The sequence below is a fragment of the Notamacropus eugenii genome, chromosome 2 (assembly GCF_028372415.1).
Source record: "Notamacropus eugenii isolate mMacEug1 chromosome 2, mMacEug1.pri_v2, whole genome shotgun sequence".
Taxonomy (NCBI): domain Eukaryota; kingdom Metazoa; phylum Chordata; class Mammalia; order Diprotodontia; family Macropodidae; genus Notamacropus; species Notamacropus eugenii.
In genome coordinates, this window is record NC_092873.1 from 241,735,941 (window position 1) to 241,743,898 (window position 7,958).

Here is a 7,958-nt window from a genome sequence, read left to right on the forward strand (position 1 = left end):
ATGAATTATTATGTGGCTAGAAAAATCGCAAGCTCTCCATACTTCATTTTCTTTATTTTAAATGCTCAGAAATGTTGCAAGGATCAATGCGTAAAAGAACTTTGAAAAATATAAGATATTATACAAATACCAGGGATTATCAATAAATTTGCAGTGTAATAATACAGCCAACAAATGATTATTAAGTGTACTGTGCTAAGCAGTGGAAACAAATACGGGGGCAAAAATATTCCCTGCCCTCAAGAAGCTCACATTCTAATGGAACAGACAACAGGTAAATAATCAGGTAACACAAGATATATACAGGGTAGATAATCAACTAACCAATCTATAAACATTTGTTAAGCATCTACAATGTGTCAGGTACCGTGGTAAGTGCTAGGGATAAAAAAAGAGGCAAAAGACAGTCCCCCGCTCTCAAAAGAACGTACAATTTAAGGGAGAGAGAATATAAAAACAAAAAAAATATTTATAAAGCAAGCTGTATACAGGATAAATAGGAAATGATTAACAGAGGGAAGGCATTGAATTAAGAAGGGGTGGGGAAGGCTTCCTGTAGAAGGTGAGATTTTACTTGGGACTTAAAGGAAGCCAAGGAGGTCAACAGCCAGAGTGGTGAAAGAGGAAGAGCATTCCTGGCATGGAGGACAGCCAGAGAAAAAGCCAGGATTCCAGAGATGGAGTGTCTTATTTGTGGAATAAACAGAAGGCTGGTATCACTGGATAGAAGAATATGTGTTAGAGAGTAAGGTATAAGAAAACTGAAAAGGTAGAAGGGGGTTAGCTTATTAAGAATTCTGAATGCTAAACAGAGCATCTGGTACTTAATCCTGGAAGTAACAGCAAGCCACTGGAGTTTACTGAGTAGGAGGGGGAGGGGATAAAGTGACTTTAAGTTTAAGAAAATTACCTTAGTGCCTGAAGGGAAGATGGACAGACTTGTAACAGGGAGACCAGGTGTGAGATGAAGAGGGCCTATACTGGAACAGAGGCAGGATAAGAAGAAAGAAGGGGGCAAATTCAAGAGACACTGAAAAGGTGAAATCAACAGGCTTTGCCAATAGCTTTGATAATGGTGATTGAGAGATAATGAGAAATCCAGATGACTCCTAAATTGAGAGCCTAAGGGACTGGAAGGATAGTGTTGCCCTTTATAGTAATAGGGTAGGTAGGAAGAGGGCAGGGTTTAGAGGGGAAGATAATGAGTTTGATGTTGGACATGATGAGATGAAGTTGTCTACTGAACATCTAGTTTGAGATGTCTGAAAGGCAGCTGGAGATGTAAGGCTGAACCAAGTCAGCAGAGAGACTGAGGCAGGAAAGAGGTCTGAGAATTATCAGCACAGAAATGGTCATTAAATCCATGGGAGCTACTCAGATCACCAAGTGAAAGAGGGTGAAGAGAAGAGGAATCAGGGCAGCCTGCTGTGGGACACTTTTGGGGAGAGGGTGTGATCTGGAGTAGGATCCAGCAAATGAGATAGAGAGTGATCAGGCAAGGAGGAGGAAAACCAGGAGAGAGTAGAGTTTTGACAACCTACAGAAAAGAGTCTTCATGAAGAGAGAATGATCATGTCAAAGGCTGCAGAGAGGTCAAGGAGAATAAGCATTGAAAAATGGCCAAAGAACTTAGTAAGTAAGAGATCATTAGTAACTTTGGAGAGAGTAGTTTTGGCGGAATAAAAAAATCAGAAGCCAGATTGTAAGATGTTAAGAAAAGAGTGAGGGGGGAAAGAGGAGCACTTACTATAAATGGTCTTTTCTTTGAGCTGAGCTACAAACGGATGTAATATACAGAATACAGTGATGGAAGGGCCAAGGGAGGGTTTTTTCAGGATGAGGGAGACATGAGCATGTTTGTAAGCAGAAGAAAATGAGCCAATAGAGAGGGAGAGAGGGAAAATAAGCCAAAGAATGGGGATGACAGAGGTGGCAATCTGTTGGAGGAAATGGGATGTAATGGGATTGCTTGAACAAATAGAGGGGTTAGCCTTGAAGGAGTAAGGTCTTATCATAGGTGAAAGATAGGTGAAAGAAAAGTGGCATGACACCTAAATAATAATAGATGAGGAAGTGGAGAGAAGAGTTCATAGTGAATGACATTTTTTAAATTTTTTTTTAATTTTTAGTAAAATATGGGCAAGGTTCTCAGCTGAGAGAGTAGGGATTAGAGGGTATGCGAGCCAATTTGAAAAACCTACTGTGAATAGTGGGGCAGTGAGTTGATAAAGGAGGTACAGCAGGACTGCCTACTGTAGGCCTGTAAGCAGAGAGGGCCCAGGTGAAGTTCAGAGAAGAAAGCACTTGGCAACTGGAGAATGGAGTATGAAGGGACATCACTAGAAAAGGCAGAAAGTGGGATGTGAACTGAGTCTTGAAGGAGGCCAAGGAAATTAAAAAGTGGGGTAAGGTGGAATGGTATTCCGGGGGGGTGGGGGTGGGGCTAGATATCACAGTGTATTTTTAATGTATTTATGCATAATGGGAAGATCTTTCCCATCCATAAACAGGCTCATCTGACCTGCTTGAGTCACATGGAAGCCTGAGTCACATGAGTCTGTGGTAGGAGGAGCTTGCCAAAAGGGTGGAATAGAGCTGAAAGGAAGGCAGACACAGCAGTTAAGAGCTGAGGGAGAAAGAGGAAGTAGGCAGCGTGCAATGAGTGTTTGTTTGTGGGAAAGCCCTAACAGGGAAGGCTTGGGGATGGTGGTGTCCTCTGCATTGTTAGTGAGCATGGATTCCTTTACTGCTATGATGGATTTGGCTTTCTGGTGTTTAAATAATTGTTTTGGTTTTGTCTTTCTATGTAGAGAATGTGTTATATTTTGTGATTCTGAATTTTACTGGCATATTCATAGCCACTGTAGGCACTGTGACTATCACAACATTGCTATACACAGTAGATAAGGGTGTTAAGCCTGGAGTCAGGAAGTCCTGAGTTCAAATCTATCCTCAGACACTTAGTACTTATGAGACCTTGGGTAAGTCATTTAATCTTATTTGCCTCAGTGTCCTCACCTGTTCAATGAGGATAATAATAACTCCTATCTCCCAGGGTTCTTCTGAAGATCAAAAGGGATGATAAATGTAAAGTACTTAGTATAGCGCCTGATACACTAAGTCATTTCAGTCATGTCTAACTCTTTGTGACCCAATTTGAGGTTTTCTTGGCAAAGATACTGGAGAAGTTTGCCATTTTCTTCTCCAGCTCATTTGACAGATGAGGAAACTGAGGCACACAGGATGAAGGGACTTGCCCAGGGTCACACAACTAGTAAGTGTCTGAGGCTGGATTTACATTTGGGTCTTCCTGACTCCAGGTCCTGCGTTTTATTAACTGTGTCACCAAGCTGCCCTGGAACACAGTAAGCACTGTACAAATGTTACCTCTTATTAGCCGTTATTATTCTAAGAATGAGAGACAGCCAGTGCAAAGGCACAGAAATAAAGAGATGGGAGGGTCATATGCAAAGAAAAGAAAATTAGTCAGTAGAATGGATTGTAGAGTATGTGAAGGTAAAAAAGAGTGTAAGAAGACCAGATAGGAAGGGTCCAGGTTTTGAAGAGCTTTAAATGCCAAAGTACAGAACTTTATATTTCATTCTGGAGGTGAGGAGGAGACTCCAGAGTTTACTGAAGAGGGAGAGTAACAAAGTACCATTTGTTATCTTTATGTTCAATATAGACACTTAGCAACATCACACACAGTCAATTCTCATCATCTATAAATTCACAGCAAAAACAAAATTAGGGAATGCTGAACCATTTCTCCAAAGGAAACTACAGTATTCGGTTCCTGTGAACCTCTGGTCACATTTATTTTGACACTTTTGGAAGTGGCCTCACCTACAGATGGACAAAATTCCTCTTCCTTTTTCTGGATGAACCATCTTGTTGATTCATTGACACTGAAGTCACAGTCAACAGCACCGTAACTCATGCCTGAATGAACTTTATCTAAAACATGTATTTTCTCCAAAGGCATATGAAAGCTTTCTTGTGCTTAGGAACATTAGAGAACACCGCAGCAGTATGGTTGGGGGCCATTTTAAACAGCAAAATCACTACCAAAAAAAAAAAAAAAGGCTAAAAATGTGGCACTAAATAGATTGTGTAAGTTTATAGCATGAGAGCTGAAATTAGAAAGCAGAGCAGCTCCGTGTTGGACCTCAAGTAGGCTCATGCACATTGTGCTACTTAAATTTTTTGCTGCTCTGCACATGTATCGATTTCATGATTACAAATATGTTTTAGTGAATAGGAACATAAAAAATGGATCTTTCTTTAATATAATAAGTAGTACCTATCTAAAACTAAAAGTGTTAAACTAGAGGCCTTTCCAATAAAATCATGGGTGATGCAAGGCAGTGGTAGTAAGGCCAACTCTAGCAATAAGACAAGAAAAGACAATTAAAGGAATAAGCACGAAGAGCAAAGAAAATAATTGCTTTTCACAGATGACATAATAGTTTATCATCAGCATTTCTATGTATCACTTACAAAACCCAGCAAGAAAAGATATAGAAGTCCCATTTAAAACAACAACACTATGTAAAAGACTTGGGAATGAACCTGCCAAGAAACACAGAGAAAGTATATGAACTATTTTCTAAAAACCCCAACTTTATAAAAATACAGAATCAAAAAAATTGAATAAATACTAGTTTCTCATGAGTAGATCAACCCATATAACATCAATGATAATATTAGTTAATTTTTTTTAGTGTTATGCCAATTAAACTTCCAAAGCATTACTTGATAGAGCTAGGAAAAATAGTAACAAAATTCATTTGGAAAAACAAAAGGTTAAAAATCTCAATGGAGGGGGGCGGAGCCAAGATGGCGGAGTAGAAAGAGGCACATACACATAGCTCCGAACCCACAACCTACAGAACGGCTAGAGGGGAGTAACTCACGGTGAATTCTGCCCCCAGAGGCCACGGAATATTGGAGCGAGGGAGATTTCTGTTCCGGAGAGACCTGCAAACCTCTCGCGGGGGGTCCTTCGCGCTGTGGACTGGGCGCCGGGACTGGGAGCAGAGAGCAGCCCTGCAGCGGCCGCGACACCATGAGGAAAAGATCCAAACGGGCTACGGGGACAAAATATCCTGTGGCCACGCGGGTCCCTCCACCCGCAGGTGACGGGGGTCGGTGAGAGAGTCTCTTTGGCAGGTCGAGAGGGGAGTGGGGTGCCCCCATGATTCGGCCCCCCCCCCCCCAGGTAGAAGCTGAGAGGTGGCTGCAGACAGGGGCTCCCCAAGCGGGCGGGAGCCTGGATCCTCTGTGGAAGGTCTGTGCATAAACCCCCTGAGGGAACTGAGCCTGAGAGGCAGCCCTGCCCCGACCTGACCACCTGAACTTAATTCTCACACTGAAGAGCAGCCCTGCCCCCACCAAAAGCCCTAAGGCGGGAAGCAGCATTTGAATCTCAGTCCCCAAACGCTGGCTGGGAGGACCAGGAGGCGAGGTGGGTGTGAGGAGAATATTCAGAGGTCAAGTCACTGGCTGGGGAGAATGCCCAGAAAAGGGAAAAGAAATAAGACTATAGAAGGTTACTTTCTTGGAGAACAGGCATTTCCTCCCTTCCTTTCTAATGAGGAAGAACAATGCTTACCATCAGGCAAAGACACAGAAATCAAGGATTCTGTGTCCCAGCCCACCCAATGGGCTCAGGCCATGGAAGAGCTCAAAAAGAATTTTGAAAATCAAGTTAGAGAGGTAGCGGAAAAGCTGGGAAGAGAAATGAGAGGGATGAAAGAGTAGCATGAAAAGCAGATCAGCTCCCTACTAAAGGAGAACCAAAAAAATGTTGAAGAAATTAACACCTTGAAAACTAGCCTAACTCAATTGGCAAAAGAGGTTCAAAAAGCCAATGAGGAGAAGAATGCTTTCAAAAGCAGAATTAGCCAAATGGAAAAGGAGATTCAAAAGCTCACTGAAGAAAATATTTCTTTCAAAACTAGAATGGCACAGATGGACGCTAAAGACTTTATGAGAAAGACATATCACAGAACATAGCGAGAAGATTGGAAAAATGGAAGATAATGTGAAATCTTATTGGAAAAACAACTGACCTGGAAAATAGATTCAGGAGAGACAATGTAAAAATTCTGGGACTACCTGAAAACCATGATCAAAAGAAGAGCCTAGACATCATCTTCCATGAAATTATCAAGGAAAACTGCCCTGAGATTCTAGAACCAGAGGGCAAAATAAATATTCAAGGAATCCACAAAACACCGCATGAAAGAGATCCAAAAAGAGAAACTCCTAGGAACATTGTGGCCAAATTCCAGAATTCCCAGGTGAAAGAGAAAATATTGCAAGCAGCTAGAAAAAAACAATTCAAGTATTGTGGAAATACAATCAGGACAACACAAGATCTAGCACCCTCTACATTAAGGGATCGAAGGGAATGGAATAGGATATTCCAGAAGTCAAAGGAACTAGGACTAAAACCAAGAATCACCTACCCAGCAAAACTGAGTATAATACTTCAGGGGAAAAAATGGTCTTTCAATGAAATGGAGGATTTTCAGGTTTTCTTGATGAAAAGACCAGAGCTGAAAAGAAAATTTGACTTTCAAACACAAGAATGAAGAGAAGCATGAAAAGGTGAACAGCAAAGAGAAGTCATAAGGGACTTACTAAAGTTGAACTGTTTACATTCCTACATGGAAAGACAATATTTGTAACTCTTGAAACATTTCAGTATCTGGGTACTGGGTGGGAGTACACACACACACATGCACACACGCACACATACATAGAGACAGAGTGCACAGAGTGAATTGAAGAGGATGGGATCATATCTCAAAAAAAAAAAATGAAATCAAGCAGTGAGAGAGAAATATTGGGAGGAGAAAGGGAGAAATTGAATGGGGCAAATTATCTCTCATAAAAGAAGCAAGCAAAAGACTTATTAGTGGAGGGATAAAGAGGGGAGGCGAGAGAAAATCATGAGGTCTACTCTCATCACATTCCACTAAAGGAAAGAACAAAATGCACACTCATTTTTATAGGAAAACCTATCTCACAATACAGGAGAGTGGGGGACAAGGGCACAAGCAGGGTGGGGGGGAGGATAGAGGGGAAGGCATGGGGAGGAGAATGCAATCCGAGGTCGACACTCATGGGGAGGCAAAGGATCATAAGAGAATAGAAGTAATGGGGGACAGGATAGGATGGAGGGAAATATAGTTAGTCCTATACAACACAACTAGTATGGAAATCATTTGCAAAACTACACAGATTTGGCCTATACTGAATTGCTTGTCCTCCAAAGGGAAGGGGTGGAGAGGGAGGGAGCTAAAGAAGTTGGAACTCAAAGTGTTAGGATCAACTGTAATGTTCTCACCACTAGGAAATAAGAAATACAGGTTAAGGGGTAAAGAAAGCTATCTGGCCCTACAGGACAAAAGAGAAGACGGAGACAAGGGCAGAGAGGGAGGATAGAAGAGAGAGCAGATTAGTCACAGGGGCAATTAGAATGCTTGGGTTTGGGGGGGGGAGGGGATAAAAGGGGAGAAAATTTGTAACCCAAAACTTTGTGAAAATAAATGTTAAAAGTTAGATTAAAAAAAAAAATCTCAATGGAATGAAAAAAAAAGTGAGAAGAGAGGGATACTAACTATACCATATTTCAAACTATATTACCAACCAATAATCATCAAAATAATTTGGTAATGGGTAAGAAATAGGTTCTTCAGATTAGGCACACATTTTTTGTTCAGTCATTTTCAGTCACATCTGACCCCATTTGGACTTTTCTTGGCAAACTATGCTCAAGAAGTTCCTAAATTGTGTACACCCTTTGACCCAAGCAACACCACTACTAGGTTTAAATGTCAAAGAGATAAAAGAAAGAGAAAAGTGACCTATGTACAAAAATACAGCAGCACTTTTTTGTGGTAATAAAAACAGAAATTAAGGAAGCACCCATTAACTGGGGAATGGCT